Source organism: Rana temporaria, chromosome 6 (genome assembly GCF_905171775.1).
Source record: "Rana temporaria chromosome 6, aRanTem1.1, whole genome shotgun sequence".
NCBI classification, from domain to species: domain Eukaryota; kingdom Metazoa; phylum Chordata; class Amphibia; order Anura; family Ranidae; genus Rana; species Rana temporaria.
In genome coordinates, this window is record NC_053494.1 from 124,520,509 (window position 1) to 124,538,760 (window position 18,252).

Below are 18,252 nucleotides of genomic sequence, written 5' to 3' on the forward strand. Positions count from 1 at the left end.
AGTAAAATAAGTGCAACAACTGTTTCAAAAGCTCCTGCCCATGGACGACAATGCAACAATCTGGATGGATCTTCACAGGAATTGAGCTCACAGATCGCTTACCTCCCAACAGCAATACGCCTGGATGAATTCCTCAGGCCACTGGAATGAAGTCTGGAGCGTCCTCTGTATATGGAAGCAATCCCGGTCCAAGCACGATAGGGTCAGCTCACCACGACAACCATGAGTGTTACCATGAGTAGCGTAAAGAAATAGAAGCTCTCATCGTGAAATATGTAAAAACTCGAACGGTTTAATGAAGCTAAAAACTTGCTTGCAAGAAAAACAAATAAAAAAGCCAAACACAGGCACTTCCGGTGGGACGGTCAGGGTATCACATCACTTCCGGTCACGTTTGAAGTGTTTGTTTGTGATTTCACATATTTTGATGTAAAGATTGTGATTATCTCAGTTTTTACTGACTTATTGTTTACTTTTAGTATTTAAATTTGCGCTCCTCACTTTACTTTCGTATCTCAAGATACGCCGACGTAAGTACAAATGTGCGCCGTCGTATCTATGCGCCGACCCACATACTAAGATACGCCTCAAAATAGGCTTCCTACGACTGACATAACTTGCCTACACCATCGTATCGTGGGCGCATATTTACGCTGGACGCATGTGGCGCTCCCATTGATTTTCTATTCAAATATGCAAATAAAGGAAATACGTAAGTCGTACGTCCGGCGTAAAGTTATTCCCCATAAAGGAGGTGTAACTCAGCAGAAGACATGCAAATATCTGCACCAGGGAACTCAAGCCATCGTATTTTACGTTGTTTACGTTGGACGTGAATATGGCTGGGCGTAGGTTATGTTCACGCCGTAGGCAGTGATCCGTTGTATCTTAGGAAGTAGATCCGACGTGATTCTGAGCATGCGCACTGGTATGCGTCCATGGGACGGCGCATGCGCCGTTCATTATATGTATCTGTCTGAGACACTGCCCATCATTTGCATGGGGTCACGCCTCATTTGCATGGCTCACGCCCACGTCCACGTACGCCGGCTTACGCCTAGGAAACCCAGCGCAGATTTGGCAGCACTGGCTTGGTGAATCCAGTGCTTGCCCCTCTGCGCTGCGTCGGCGTAGCGTAAAGGAGATATGCTACGGCGGCATAAATATGCGCCGCTGTTTGTGAATCCAGGCCACAATATTTACCCCTTCCACCAACTGTCTGGACCCCCTGTGTGTCCCCACTCCCCCACTGCACTGCCGTCTTCCCCCCTCTCCTCTCCTGCCAGCAGCTGCTGTGGGTGCACCAGGATTGTTTCAGGATGGAGATCAGTACCTTTTACTCATGTGTCCATTCATAACTGAAACTGTATTTACTATGCTTTAGTTTGTGAATGAGTAGGAAGCTGCTTAGCAGAACACTATACCATTCATTCACTGTCCAGTGCAACTAAGGCTGCAGAGAAAGGGACTGGGGGAATCTCTGTCCTCAGTTAATTGCTCTGTCAACAAAGACCCCCAAATGGGAAGAAAAAAAATGTGAAAAATAAAATAAATAAATAATTCTAAAGGAAAATGTAAAAAAAAAAGAAATTGATAAAATAATTTTCAAACATTAAAGGCATGTTCACATGTGCTTTGGTCTCTGAAGAGCAATATTGCCTCCTCACCACCTACTTTATCCCTACACTAATGCCCTGTACACGCAATCGGTTCGTCTGATGAAAACAAACCAATGGATTTTTTCATCATATATCCGATGAAGCTGACTTTCATCAGTCTTGCCTACATACCATCGGTTAAAAATCCGATCGTGTCCAACGCGGTGATGTAAAACACAACGACGTGCAGAGAAAAATTAAGTTCAATGCTTCCGAGCATGCTTCGACTTGATTCTGAGCATGCGTGGATTTTTGACCGATGGATTTCCCCACAGATGATCGTTTTTTTCTATCGTTTTTTTAACCATACGAAAAATTTAAAACAGGTTCTATTTTTTTTCACCGATGGGAAAAAAACTGATGGGGCCCACACACGATCGGTTCGTCCGATGAAAACGGTCCAATCGGTCTGTTTTCATCAGACAAACCGATTCTGTGTACAGGGCATAACACATTGCAAGTGGTTGTGCGGGATTACAGTTGTGCCATGGCCTTTTAGTAAAAATATAATTTGATATTTTCAGGGGTCCCTGTCAGGTAAGCTGTACAGGGCAACATGATTTCTAACAGCAGCCTTGATTACAAATAATGTTTTATATAGTCAAGTACTTTACAGCTTTATGAGTTATTACATTTTTGGATAAATAGTCATTACTTTTTTTATTTTATTTTTTACTTTTTTTTTCATTTAATGTTATTCTGTCACTTTCAAAATACTATGCAAACTACAACAAGCATTAACATTACAAGCAAAGCATTTCGTTTTATGGTCTAGAATATGAGTCATAAACACTGTTTTATTAAAAAATAAAATAAAAGGAAACAATTGCTTAACAAATCAGAGATGAACTACTGTGCTTTGGCTTGCACAAGGATGCTATTGTGTTCAGCAATATGATGCCTTTATGCTTGCAGGGCCAATCAATATTTTTAACTAGAGTCTACGAAGTTTCATCTCCAGGCTTGCAATGACTGAACCGCTAAAGGCCTTCATGAGTCTATCTGAGATTCATTGTAATGCACACCACCAATCTTTCTCTAAAAACACACACATATGCTTCCATATTCACTAACTCAAATATGGTCATGAAGGTAATTAATTATTTAATGTCAGCTAGCACCAATGTTCAGTTTGTGGGCATTCAGCAGCCAGCCGAGGTGCTTTCATTTGTGGGAGTCCAGCAGGAGAGGATTATTGCCGCGGGATGTTGTGATCTTCATAACTGGACAACATGATTTAAGTAGGATTTATGGATCTTTGACATGTTGTTGTTTTTTTCTCAATAAAATAATTTCCCTACGGTTTCTGTGTGTTTAAAGGGACCTCCATGGCAAGGTACATTCTCCATGTGGCCTTTGTATGGTTCAGGAAGAACAGGGAAGCTTGCTCGCTGCTCCTCTTCTTTCTGGCCACACTATTTCATAAGGGAATGGAGGAAAGGGGATTATTGCGGTGCCAAAGTGACAAATTATCACTGAAATAGCAAATTTTACAAATATTAACCACTTCCCTACCGTTGGACATCATATGACGTCCTGGACTTTAGGGGACATATCTGAATGATGCCTGCAGCTACAGGCATCATTCAGATATCCTTTTCAGGCGGCGATTCTGCGCACCATAAGAATTAACATAGTGGCGGTTCCGCCGTTTGATCATTCTTATAGGCGGCGGGAGGGGACGTCCCCCCTCCCATCGCCATCCGGTTTTTCTACGGCTCTCCCTCCTTCAGAGGCACGGAGAATGAATCGGCCACCGTTGGATGAGGAGGATAGAGATTTCCAGTGACCAGATGGTCACCGGTCATCTTTATGACCGTCGGAGGCCCGGTCCGGTACCCGGAAGTAAACAAAGCCGCAATCGTGGCTGAAAGCATGAGACCGTGATTTTTTTGCCCGATCTCATGCTTTCCAGCCTGGAGGAGAGATGTGGGGTCTTATTGACTCTGCATCTCTCCATAAAGAGGACCTGTCACACACTATTCCTATTACAAGGGATGTTTACATAAAAGTGATAAAAAAAATTAAGTAAAAAAATATGTCAAAATGCATGTAAGTCCCGCCCACATATGTAAACGCCGTTCAAACCACACATGTGAGGTATCTCCGTGTGCGTTAGAGCGAGAGCAATAATTCTAGCACTAGACCTCCTCTGTAACTCTAAACTAGTAACCTGTAAAAAAATTAAAGCGTCGCCTATAGAGATTTTTAAGTACCAAAGTTTGGTGCAATTTTAGAGCGTGACAGGTTAGGTATCTATTTACTCGGCATAACATCATCTTTCACATTATTATTTTTTTAAAAAGGCGTTTTGAAAAATTATTGTGCAAATACAGTACGAGATAAAAAGTTGCAATGACCGTCACTTCATTCCCTTGGGTGTCTGCTAAAAAATCTAAATATATATAATGTTTAGGGGTTCTGAGTAATTTTCTAGCAAAAAAATTATGATTTTTACAAGAAGGAGTACAATTTCTTCTAAGTCGTAGAAACTGACTATAAGGAATGCTGTCAAGCAATGGTTTCGGGTGTGCACTACTTGCATGCAAGATCGTATTGCCAGCAGAGGGCTTACGATATAAGGAAGAATGATGGGTTCCATCTGTGTCAACATGAATTAGTAAGTCACGGAAATTGATCTTGGACTAACTACACTTCATCGTGAAATTGAGATTATAGGTTTTAATAGCCAAATAGCCAAAATTATGATTTTTACCAGAAGGAGAGGTGTGCCAGAATAGGCGCGGTATGGAAGTGGTTAAATCACATTAGAATAAAAAGGAGCATGTTACAAATGATTAGATAGCGGGTCAAGTCTTCTGTTCGGTTCCTCCACTTCCTACAGGTACAGGGGGTGGCTATGGGGACTAAGTGTGCCCCCTCATATGCCAACCTGTATCTGGGGGGTGGGAGAGGGACCTATTTGCTAATGATCATCTATCGGAATTACTCCAGTATGTCATCGCCTGGCATAGATATATAGATAATATTTTAATTTTTTGGTCTGGCCTGAGGGATGAACTGTCACTGCTGATGGACCTACTGGCTATTAACACCTATAATCTCAATTTCACGATGAAGTGTAGTCAGTCCAAGATCAATTTCCGTGACTTACTAATTCATGTTGACACAGATGGAACCCTTCATTCTTCCTTATATCGTAAGCCCTCTGCTGGCAATACGATCTTGCATGCAAGTAGTGCACACCCAAAACCATTGCTTGACAGCATTCCTTATAGTCAGTTTCTACGACTTAGAAGAAATTGTACTCTAGATGTACTTTAGATGCAGATTTTCAACTTGCAGCCAAAGACTTGTACCATAGATTACATCAAAGAGCATACAGTCAATCCCCTTTAAAAAGGGCATTTAATAGAGTAGTTAAACTGAATAAAAAGGACCTTATTCACTCAAAAAAAGTCCAAAGAACAACAACTCGGTTCGTATCATCACCTAGTTTTCGAAACAACACACCCAAATGAGAGGTATCTTCACTAAATTCTGGCCTCTATTGAGGGCAGATAGCACCATTAAAAAATGTATAAAATCCTACCCGAAGATCACATACCGACAGGCTCCCTCTATGAGGGACTATTTGGTAACTAGTCTTTATATGCGTAAAAATACATACAATCCCTCATTTACAGGTACATTTCCTTGTGGACGATATGACATTTGTCCTTTAATTTCCAACTCCAGAGATACCTTTCTCCCTAATGGCCAAACTTATACAATAAAACATAGAGTTACGTACAAAACCGTGGCAAAACCGTCTATTTGGCCACCTGCCAGTGCGGATGTTTTCACGTCGGTAAGACGAAACATCCATTTTTTAAGCGTATTAAGGATCATACTACTCCACTATATAAACAATTAATGACCACTGCCCTTAATAGACACATTGGATGTAAACATGACATTGATTGCAATGTCGTCCACTTTGCCGCACTGGAGCATGTACCTTTACATGTTCGAGGTGGTGGAATTGATGTCAATATGCTACAGTTAGAAACCAAGTGGATACACAGTTTGGATGCCATTAAATACCCGGGTTTAAATGAATACATTATGTAAAGAGAGGAGAATTTGCGCTATAACCTATATGGTGCAAAGTGACTGTGTGCAGCAGCTCTAATAATTTAAATACTAAGGGGCAGATCCACAAAGCACTTACGCCGGTGTATCTCGAGATGCGCAGCATAAGTGTATATATACGCCAGTGTAACTATGCGCCGTATCCACAAAACGAGAAATACGCCTGAAAATAGGCTTTTTCCGACCAACGTCATTTTTCTGCGCCAGCGCATATATATACGCTGGACGCACCATTGTTTTGCTATTCAAATATGCAAATGAGGGAGATACGGCGATCTACGAACGTACGTGCGCCTGACACGGGCTACGCGCGCCGCGCATAAGTTATACGTCCGGCCTAAAGTTACCCCTCATAAAAGCAGCTGCAACTTTGCACCAGACGTGTGCAGGTCAGCTGGAGAGCAGCTTCAGCAGCACCGTTAGAGACGAGCTGAGCATCCACACTTGCAGGACAACAATCTGTATGACAACATGCCAGGGGCATCCATGGTCATAGCTATACTACTGGCTTTACATGCGCGTAGAAGGAGGAGGGCACGGGCGCGGATATACTGACCACGCCTAAACGTCTTTGGCATTGGGGCTTCGGAGGTGTATCGCATCTTCAGATTCAGCCCTGCTGCCATCCTGGAATTAACCAGAACCCTGAAAGATGACATCACCAGCCAGACACACCGCTCACACTGGTCAAGGTACTGGCAATACTCCATTTCCTTGCCAGTGGCTCGTTCCAACGTACAAGTGGAGTTGTGGCTGGGATGGCACAATCCTCCATTAGCAGATGTGTGCACCAGGTTGTCCCCGTAATCCTCAGACGCATGGCCCACCAAATCATCAGACCCACCAAGGAGCATCTGCGGGTGAAGGCAATGCGTGATTTCTACAGAATTGCAGGATTCCCACGCACCGTGGGGGCCATTGATTGCACACGTGTGGCACTACGGCCCCCCCGTGACACAGAGCACATATACCGCAATCGGAAGCATTGGCATTCCATCAACATACAGGTGATAGCCGATGTCCAATGCCTCATATGGCACGTCCGTGCCAAACACCCAGGGTCCAGCCACGACAGCTACATATTCCCTCAAAGCCCCATCCCAACAGAATTTGAACAGAACGTGTACGAGGACAGCTGGCTGGTTGGTGAGTGACATGGGAGTCAGGCATGACTGTCCGACCCCATGATGCAGACATCACGAGGGGCACATGAATGAATGAAAAACGTATAAAGCGCGGCGCATGCGAACTGAATCGCTTCTGGGCGCTAGTTGTTCGTGTCTCATGACATCAAAAGAGCAGAGTTTTGATCTGTCTTCTGAAAGTCAGGTGGTTTTCCTCCAACCGAATGCTGGTTGGTAAAGCGTTCCATAGTCTAGGACCCTGAAAAGCAAACCTTCTTTCTCCTTTGGACTTATATTTGGTTTTTGGTACCCTGACCAGATTTTGGTCGGTGGATCGCAGAACGCGATTCGAATTGTGAGGTTCTATCTTGTCGCAAAGATATTGCGGAGCCTTCCCATGGATGCACTTATGTGTCAGGCAGAGTGCTTTAAATGCAATTCTGTCTTTTACTGGCAGCCAGTGAAGGGTTCTCAACGAAGGTGAGATTGATTCCCATTTTTTTTCCCAGTCACCAGTCTGGCGGCCGTATTCTGAACGACTTGCAGACGGGAGATTTGGTACTTTGGGAGTCCGAGGTACAGGGCGTTAGCATAGTCCAGTCTGGAATTCACGATTGTTCCCACCACGACTGCACATGCACGGCTAACATCCTCCTGTCTTTTCCCTTCCAGGTGACTCTGCATATGCACTTGGGCCCCATCTCATGACTCCATTCCGGAATCCTGAAACCCCAGGAGAGAGAAGATACAATGATGCACACACACGTACCCGTGCAGTGGTGGAACGCACCTTTGGCCTCCTGAAGTCCCGTTTCTGATGCCTGGATAAGTCCGGGGGGACCCTGTTGTATTCCCCAAACTTTGTGTGCCAGATCATCGGTGCATGTTGCATGCTGCACAACTTCGCCGTGAGAAATGGCCTGGAGATTGACATACGTGATGACCTGACCCCCGAACCAGACATTCCCCCCCTAAATGAGGCTACCCCATCTGCTGAGGGAAGAGCAGTCAGGAGATGCCTCACAGTAGGCATCTTTGCACGTTAAACACACACATTCATCATGGCACAAGGAGAATGCACGCATACACACCACTGTGGTCCCTAGCACACACACCCCACATCCTCATCACATTGGATTAGCCCAAGTCCACAATGCAGCACTTGGGAGCAGCAATGCCCCGTCAAGGCTCCAATTATGTTGCTGTCCATTCATACCACATTCACACGGACCTGGGGATTACTTCTCCCTGGTCCTGGGGATCACTTCTCCCCGACGACCAAGGGTGACCCCCCTTTTCCGGCAGGAATGTCACCCCCACATTCAAACACCAGTCACACTGTAGCCTGCACTACTAACCGTGTGCTTGGGCTAAAAAAAAAAAAAGACTCATAACCTGAGTAGATCAGAAAAAATACAAAAAAAAATCAACGGCGCTGACGTGCCCCACGCCTGCCGCGGCCCCGGCTCCTCATGGGAGACTCATGGGGGGGGAAATCAGGAGGAGGAGCATCCCCTGGTCTCTCCACGGCTGGCGGCCTGCCCTCCACATCATGCACAGCTTCCTTCAGGGAGGCCATGCTTTGTGCCATGTGGTTGATATTCATGGCAACCTCACCCAGATGGCGGGTCTGGCGGGCCTGGTCCCTCTTAAGGTGTTCAGGAAGAACGTCAGACACCCCCCTTGTCTTCCTAGACACCTTCCTGGGTCCAGAAGTGGCTTGGGGCAGTGGAGAAGGGGAGACCCTTGGGGGGAAGCCCTGTTGGGGGAGGAGCGGGAGGGGCTACCCGTGATGGTGGGCTGACTGGTCCCAGCCACAGGGGAAGACTCCTCCAAATGGAGCCTGACCTCATTCCCACTGGTCACCTCCTCCTCCTCAACCACCTCCTGAGGAGAGGTGTGGCCACTCCCTTCCACTGAGGACTCCTGGCTTGCCAGGTGGTCTGCCTCAGACTGATGTCCGGGGGATGGTGTTGACTGGCCAGATGGCCCAGCACCCTCCTGCACGTCTGTGGATGACACAAAACATTCACATGTTGGAGGATCTACACACTTGTCACATGTTCCCTTCCACCCCCTCACATGCTACACACCAGATGGGAGATAAAACACACTTACCTGTCCTCAAGGCATCCTCAACGGAGTCAAATCCCGCAACTCCCTCCACTTGATGCCTGTGGTGGCACTGGGCAACCACCTGCTCCTCAGCAGTCAAGGTCAGGGTAGTTGCTGGTCCCCCTCCAGTGCCCCTGGCATGAGCGCTCATGCTGGCCAGCTTACCTTTCACCAGGCGATGCAGGTCATTGATTTTTTTTAAAATGTCATTGGGGGTCCTGACCTCACTCCCCAAAGCATTGACATCTGTGGCAATCTGCGCCAGGATCTCCTTCCTCCTGGCCTCGGTGGTGTTGGCACTCTCTGCCCCATGGAGATAAATATCATACTGGGCCATGGCCCTGATAATCACTGCCTTCTCCTGTGGGGAGTAATAATTTAACTTCCTCTTTTTCTGAGCTGCTGGAGCAGACATGGCTCAAAAACAAACAGCTGCAAAGAAAACAAAAGTACCTTGCTTCAGGGGGGGAAACAAGCGGGTGTACTTTTGCACTGGACGGGCGCATGTCTGGGCGTATTTATGCCCTGGGCGTATCTCACTGATTACGCCGGGCCTAGTTCGTATCTCACTGATTACGCCGGGCCTAGTTCTGAGCATGCGCAGAGAGGCGCTGAACATAGTCAGCATCACGACGCATGCGCCGTTCGTTCGGCCCTTCATTTGCATAGGGTGACGGCTCATTTCAATGAAACACGCCCACTTCCTTCCTACTTTGAATTACGCCGGCTTACGCCTAGGAATTTACGTTGCGCCGGCGCAACATCGGGCGCAAATACTCTGAGGATACGGTACTTGCCTCTCTAAGTTGAACCGGCGTAGCGGAAATGAGATGCGCTACGCCGGCCTATGTATGCGCCGATGTACGTGGATCTGACCCTAAAAGTTCAAGATAAATGGAAAAAGGGGGAAAGAGTGTGCATATACAAAAACATATATAAAAATATATATAAATAAATCAGTGCATGCAAATTAGTAAAAAATACTATAGTGCATATAATAAAAATATCACTCAAATTAAAAGTCCTTTCAAGTGAAAAGTGATTAAAAATATATATGACAGGTTTTTTTAACCATAACCAAGAAAAGGTCCATATGGTAATCTCTGAGTAGCCGAATTCCAAACAAACATAAGGTCTTCAATCAATAGAATGTTCCAACATTCTGATATGATATCACAAACTACTTACCAAATTTGTAGGATCTCAATTTGTAGAGATCGAGAGCGCTTGTGCATTGGCCTGCCGGCAAAAAAACAATCCACCTGTAGTCTTCTCACAAGAAGATATTTCACCGAATGCAAATGGACCGTCACAGGAGAGCTCACTCCAGGAGTTAAACCTCGGCTGAGAGGTGTCTAAAAAGTCTCATTTAATGGAGAACAAAGGAATGCTTCATGGTGTAATATGTTCCAAAGAAGGTTTATTTTCAAGCGGATAACACTATGAGAGATGAACAGATTCAAACAGCCACGGCTCAAGCCAGCTGGCTGTTCAGTGTGATGACATCACAGGTTATGCTCCACCCGACATGTTTCCCCTTAGAAGGCATCATCTGGGAACAGAAATGAAGCTCAACTTTTTTTTTGCGATTGTGAGGTCTTGTTTTTTTTTTCTAAAAATAACAAATGTGTTATACTTACCTCCTCTGTGGAGTTGGTTTTGCACAGAGCAGCCCGGGTCCTCTTTTCCTCAGGTCCCTCTTAAGCTCTCCTGGCCCCTCCCTCATGTTGAGTGCCCCCATAGCAAGCTGTACCCGAGCCGAATTACAGCTCCCTGTGTCCATTCAGACATGGAGACATGGTTTGGCCCCCTCTCTCTGCTGATTGGTTAACTGACTTTGATTGACAGCACAGTTGCTGTGTCTCAGCCAATCAGGAGAGTCCCGGATGATCAAGGCAATTGTGGACATTGCTGGATAGAGATGGGGCTCTGGTAAGTATTAGGGCAGCTGCTGCACATGGAAGGTTTTTATCTTAATGCATTGAATTTTGTATGTTTACAACCACCTTTTTTATCACCTAGAGGACAAAAAGCCCCCTATATGATAATTTTTAGGTGACAGGTTCTCTAAAATGAGACAGGCAGGGTCTAAAAGACCTTTGGGCTCCACTGAATTGCAATTGCAATACATCCCTTCCCAGATATGCTATGGCATTGCTTTCTTGGGCATAGCAAGAATGGGGGTGCACGCGCAGAGGGTGGGAGGAGGGTGAGTGCTAGTACCGGGGGTGTGTGGAAGAAATGCTTCCACCTGACAGGCAGAAGTGTGCCTGTCTGGTTTAAGCACCTCAATACAGGGCACTTACACCCTCTTCCTGCCTAGGCCATTTGTCAGCTTTCAACGATGTCACACTTTGAATGATAATTGCGCGGTCATGCTACACTGTAACCATGTAATTTTTTTTATAATTTTCTTCACACAAATAGAGCTTTCTTTTGGTGGTATTTGATCACTTCTGGGTTTTTAATTTTTTCCTAAAAATTTGGGAAAAATATGTTTTTCTTAGTTTCTGTCAGAAAATTTTGTAAATAAGTAATTTTGCTCTTTCACTGATGGGTGCTGATGAGGCGGCACTGATAGGCTGCACTGATGGGCACTGATGAGGTGGCACTTACGGGCACTGATGAGGCGACACTTATGGGCACTGATTAGGAGACACAAATATGCCACACTTATGGGCACTGATAGATGGCACTGAAATGTGGCACTGATGGGTGGCACTGGTGGGCACAGATAAGCGGCACTGGTTGGCACAGATAGGTGGCAATGATGGACACTAATGGGCATTTATGGGCAGCAGTGATAGCCAGCACTGACTGGCATCACTAATGGCCACTGATTGCTGGCAATTGTGGGCACTGGTTAGTACTGATTGCTGGCACTGCTAGCACTTAATTGTAATCAGGGCACTGATGAGAGCGGTCGTTCTGGGCGTCCGTCATACGACACCCACCCAGAACTAGAGCCGCACCACCCAGCCATTATTTGCAGCCACCAGACGGTGTGTGAAATGTCCCACTGTCAGGTCCTGGCAGTGAAAGGGTTAAAAAATAAAATAAACAAACCTCATACAGATGAGTGCCCCTCTAGGAAGGGTGCCTGTAGGCACATGCCAACAGTGCCTAGCGGGAAATAAGGCCCTGCATGGGGTCTAAAAGATAAAATGTATTCTTTACAAAATAGCTGTTTGTAAATCTGATGAGGATGTGATTTGTTGTAGTCAGGGTCATCTTTGTTGTCCTACTTTTTTCTATACGGTTTCCTCAAGCTAGTAACTGAACACTATTCGGTAGAAATTGGACTCCAGACATTTGACACAATATTTCTAGCATCCCTAGTTACAGGCTGACAGCTGCATTAGCTAATGCATCATAAATGAAGCCCTGTAAAAATCACAATAAATATTTCCCATCCGCAGAGACTGGAATGTTTTATAGCCATTAGATGGCACTAGGTGACTGTTCTTCACCTTTACAACTAACGCAAGCTGAGCTCAAGAGAACAGAGACCTTGAGATATTGTGCTTGCCTCCTTTGTTACAGTGAATTAGTTGAGTGGCTCTGTATAATCTATGTGTGTGTTTTTAATATACATTTAACATACTTAATACCATATGTATATTCCGTTATAATACCTGTTTTTCCAATGCATAAAAATTGCACAATATAACAAAAGGAATAACTAACTATAATAAAAACACATTTACTGTAATTGATGGATGAGGATCATATGGAATTTATCCAGACATACAGATGTACATACACAGTCATAGATGCACATTTATTTCATTAATATTTTTTTTTTTAACCAGTATTCCTAAAGAAGCATCAGTGGTACTGAAAAATGTAATTTGAATGCCTAAAGCACATATTCACATATGTTGGCTGTTCTGATGATCGATCTATCTATCTATCTATCTATCTATCTATCTATCTATCTATCTATCTATCTATCTATCTATCTATCTATCTATCTATCTATCTATCTATCTATCTATCTATCTATCTATCTATCTATCTATCTATCTATTTTCAGTCACCAGGCATGCAAAAATGGAAAAGCTTTTCTATATAAGAATTCAGCACAGTAACCAAGATCGCCAGCAGCTCCACTCTGCACCTAATTTACATGTAATAGATGCTGCATATGTCTGGCCTGCAGCATATAAACAGACATACCGTATATGCTTGTCCCTGATCATCACTGATAATGTAACCAAATGTCATTATAAAGTCTGCACATGACAATGACTTACCCAGGATGTTAGCAGCTTGCACAGCAAAGATTACTAGAAACGCATCCAGTTATCATGCAGGGATGCTGGATATATACAGTTTTGCACCGTTTCATACAATTCACTTTAAGGAATAGATGTGGAAAAAAAAGCACAGCTTGCTGTTCGGTGACCCTCTGTACTGTTATTATCTGTGTATTATTTGAGAAGCTGTAATCACAAAACACAGTGGAAAAATGTGAATATTGGGTTACATAAGTGGCCTTTTGTGGCGTTCTCATTATCAAGATGCTTAGACAGTCACTACTAACATATAGATTGCTTAATGCAGACATTTGAACCTTTATGCAGCTAGTGTATTTTGCAAGGGAACACCAAAAAACATTACATAAAAAAAAAGTCTTAGGGCCAGATCCACAGACAGAGTACGCCGGCGTATCTACTGATACGGCGTACTTTAAAATTACCCACATTGTATCTTTAGTTTGAATCCTCAAACCAAGATACGACGGCATCTGGGTTAGATCCGACAGGTGTACGTCCTCGTACGCCTTCGGATCTAAGATGCAATACTTCGGAGTCCGCTGGGTGGCGTTCACGTCATTTTCCGCGTCGGGTATGCAAATTATCTATTTCCGACGATCCACGAACATACGCGCGGCCGTCGCATTCTCTTACGTTGTCTCTAGTCGGCTTTTTCCAGCTTATAGTTAAAGCTGCTATTTTGCGGCGTATAGTTAGACTTGCCATGTTAAGTATGGCCGTCGTTCCCGCGTCAAATTTTTTTTTGTTTTTTGCGTAAGTCATCCGTGAATCGGGATGGACGTAATTCACGTCTAAGTTAAAAAAAATGACGTTGTTGCGACGTCATTTAGTGCAATGCACGGCGGGAAATTTAGAAACGGAGCATGCGCAGTTCATTCGGCGCGGGGACGCGGTTCATTTAAATGAAACACGCCCCCTAATCGCCGATTTGAATTCCGCCGCCAGAAATACACTACGCCGCCATAACTTACAGCGCGAAATCTTTGAGGATTCGAAAGAACGCCAGGTAAGGTACGGCGGCGTAGCGTATCTCTGATATGCTGCGCCGATCTATTTCTGATGTGGATCTGGCCCTTATATCGTATGTCAAGGCAAAAAATATATATATATATATATATATATATATATTACACACACACACACACACACAGTATATATATATATATGGATAAGTACATCTCTGCACATGCACATTTCCCTATGGTTCACTATGGTTTGTTCAGGGGCAAGTCTAGACAATATTTTTCGGGGTTCTGTGCTGGTGCTAGGGGTATAAGAGACCCAGACATACAGGGGCAGATTCACGTAGAGCCGCATAAAATTGTGCGGGCGTAACGTATGATTTACGCTACGCCTCCGCAACTTACACGGGCAAGTGCTGTATTCTCAAAGCACTTGCTCCGTAAGTTGTGGCGGCGTAGCGCAAATCGGCCGGCGTAAGCCCGACTAATTCAAATTTGGATCAGGGGGGAGTGTTTTATGCAAAACTACTGTGACCCGACGTGATTGACGTTTTTTCGGAACGGCGCATGCGCCGTCCGTGGAATTTCCCAGTGTGCATTGCTCCAAAGTACACCGCAAGGACGTCATTGGTTTCGACGTGAATGTAAATGACGTCCAGCCCCATTCACGGATGACTTACGCAAATGACGTAACTTTTCGACGCGGGAACGACGGCCATACTTAACATTGGCTGCGCCTCATATTGCAGGGGCTATTTTACGCCGGGAAAAGCCTAACGTAAACTTCGTAACTTTACTGCGTCGGCCACGCGTACGTTCGGAAATTTGGGTATCTAGCTAATTTGCATACTCGACGCGGAATTCGACGGAAGCGCCACCTAGCGGTCAAAAAAAAATGCAGTTAAGATCCGATGGCGTAAGAGACTTACGCCTGTCGGATCTAATGGATATCTCTGCATAACTGATTCTAAGAATGAGGCGCATATATAGAGATACGCCGTCGTATCTCGGTTGTGAATCTGGGCCACAGTGCCTTGAAAAATTATTCGTAACCCTTAAATTTTCCACATTTTGTCATGTTACAACCAAATGTATTTTATTGGGATTTTATGTAATAGACCAACACAAAGAGACACCTAATTGTGAAGTGGAAAGAAAATGATAAATGTTTTTCCCAATTTTTTACAAATACATATCTGAAAAGTGTGGCGTGCATTTGTATTCAGCCCCATTTACTCTGATACCCCCAACTAAAATCTAGTGGAATCAATTGCCTTCAGAAGTCACCTAATACGTTCACGGACGGCACATGCATCGTTCGTTAGAGACGTCATTTACGCGGGGTCATGTTTTATTTACATAAAACACGCCCACCTCTTAAAAATTTTTATTTGGCGCGCTTACGCTGGCAGATTTACGCTACGCCGCCGTAACTTAGGGCACAGGTTCTTTGTGAATCCAGCCCCAGCCTCACTAAGTTACGGCGGCGTAGCGTATCTGAGATACGTGAGATATCTGAGATACGCTACACCCGCACAAACTTACGGCAGGCTATATGAATCTAGCCCAATGTGTGGTGGAAAGCTAACACTGCACATCACCCTGAAAACACCATCCCCACTGTGAAACATGGTGGTGGCAGTATCATGTTGTGGGGATTCTTTTCTTCAGCAGGGACAGGGAAGCTGGTCAGAGTTGATGGGAAGATGGATGGAGCCAAATACAGGGCAATCTTAGAAGAAAACCTGTTAGAGCCTGCAAAAGACTTGAGACTGGGGTGGAGGTTCACCTTCCAGTAGGAAACTGACCCTAAACATACAGCCAGAGCTACAATGGAATGGTTTATATCGAAGCATGTTCATGTGTTAGAATGGCCCAGTCAAATCCAGACCTAAATCCAATTGAGAATCTGTGGCTCGAGACTCGAAGATTGCTGTTCACAGAAGCTCTCCATCCAATCTGACAAAGCTTGAGCTATTATGCAAAGAAGAATGGGCACAAATTTCGCTCTCTAGGGGCCAGATCCACAAAGAAATTACGCTGGCGTATCTATTGATACGCCGCGTAATTTCAAAGTTCCTGCGTCGTATCTTTGTTTTGTATCCACAAAACAAGATACGACGGAATGAGGGATGGATCCGACAGGCGTACGTCTTAGTACGACGTTGGATCGTAGGTGTATATTTACGCTGGGCGCCAGGTGGCATTTCCGTCGAATTCCGCGTAGAGTATGCAAATTAGGTAGATACAGCGATCCACGAACGTACGTCCGGCCGGCGCATTTTTTTACGTCGTTTGCGTTCGGCTTTTTCCGGCGTATAGTTACCCCTGCTATATGGTGGCGTACTCAAGGTTAAGTATGGCCGTCGAAATTAGAATTTTTTACGCCGTTTGCGTAAGTAGTTCGCAAATAGGGATTTGCGTAGAATGACGTCACCGTCGTAAGCATTGGCTTGTTCTGGTTTAATTTCGAGCATGCGCACTGGGACACCCCCACGGACGGCGCATGCGCCGTTAAAAAAAAACGTTGTTTACGTCGGGTCACGATGTATTTACATAAAACACGCCCCATCACATTGATTTGAATGGCGCGCCCTTACGCCGCCAAAGATACACTACGCCGCCGTAACTTACGGCGCGCATTCTTTGAGGATTAAAAATAAAAAAAGTAAGTTACGGTGGCGTTGTGTATCTTAGATACGCTACGCCCGACAGAAATATGCGCCGATGTACGTGAATCTGCCCCTAGATGTGTAAACCCAAAAAGACTTGCATCTGTAATTGCAGTGAAGGGTGGTTCTACAAAGTATTGACTCAGGGGGGCTGAATACAAATACACACCACAACCATTTCTTATTTTCCTTCCACTTCACAATTATGTGTGACTTTGTGTTGGTCTATCACATAAAATCCCAATAAAATACATTTACTTTTTTGGTTGTAACATGCCAAAATTTGGAAAATTTCATGGGGTACGAATACTTTTTCAAGGCACTGTAATTTAGAGAGAAATACTTAGCCATAAATGAAAGAAAAAATGTTACATAGAAACAGTGTAATAAGAACATAGACTGTTGCCCCTTTTAAGCACAGTAAAACACACAGAATGCAGTGGTTAGAAGTATGTAACTACAAAAATCAACTCTATAATTAGTGTCAGTGGGTGTAAAAATAAACCATAGTTGCCAACATTTGAAAATAAATATGTGGCCACCTGCTGTGCGCCTTGCATAAACTGCGAAGAAAAATGCAGCATGCTATGCGCACCTCACACTATAGATTTGTGTTCATGGCCACAAAGGGGACATAATCAATAAAGTGGGTGTGTGGGGGTCAATAATCCCCAAAAACTGGTAACAACAACCACTGCTGTTAGTGGGGTAGTAAAATTATAGTCACTTATTCGCCACAAGGAAGCCAGAAATCCATCCACACTGAAAAGTACACAGACTAACCAGAATTTAGGTACTCTATCCCACGCGGATGCTGCAAGTAGTTTCAGACCACTTCCCCTTTGCACCAAAAGCAGAGAGTGCATTGTGATCCACTCAGGATGGACAGCCCTGCAGGAATTTTAGATTAGAACTCAAGAGCTGCAGGGAGCCGTGGGATTACTCTGTATACAACAAATATGTCCTTTACTCCCCTTTGCTTTTACTTTTTAGCTCTGAAAACTTAAATGCAGTCTGACTATAGCATAGGGGTGTTGCTTGCATTTTGGACGTACTATAATTGTCAAGTGTCCCGATTTGGCTGGGACAATCATGGAATTTAATCATCTTTCCCAACACGACCTTGTCTTGAGCTGCATTCTGGAAATCAAGGCTGATCACGTACATATAGTGCCACTGGTGCTGCCTGCAACTATGTTTCACACCAGAGCATGTGTAAGGAGGTCAGGTGTACTTTCGGGCCTTCTCTCCCTACCTCCTCCCCCAGCAGCTGATGTCTTCAGGCAGTTCTCTCATTGGGGTCTCGATCCACTAAAAGTATCCTCAGAAGAGGCAGAGCCTGCAAA

General features: G+C 44.6%; 1 protein-coding gene across 2 annotated transcripts in view; it reads right to left on the reverse strand.

Moving 5' to 3' along the window:
• The window catches only part of CPO (carboxypeptidase O), a 275,623-nt gene that overhangs the window by 125,430 nt on the left and 131,941 nt on the right, over window positions 1–18,252 (reverse strand). Inside the window, exon 2 of one of the 2 annotated variants that reach the window (XM_040357316.1) lies at window positions 13,249–13,437. The gene's annotated coding sequence lies outside the window, so the exon portion shown is untranslated. Of the gene's footprint in view, window positions 1–13,248; window positions 13,455–18,252 lie in introns of those variants that run through there. The other variant, XM_040357317.1, reaches the window with a different exon arrangement.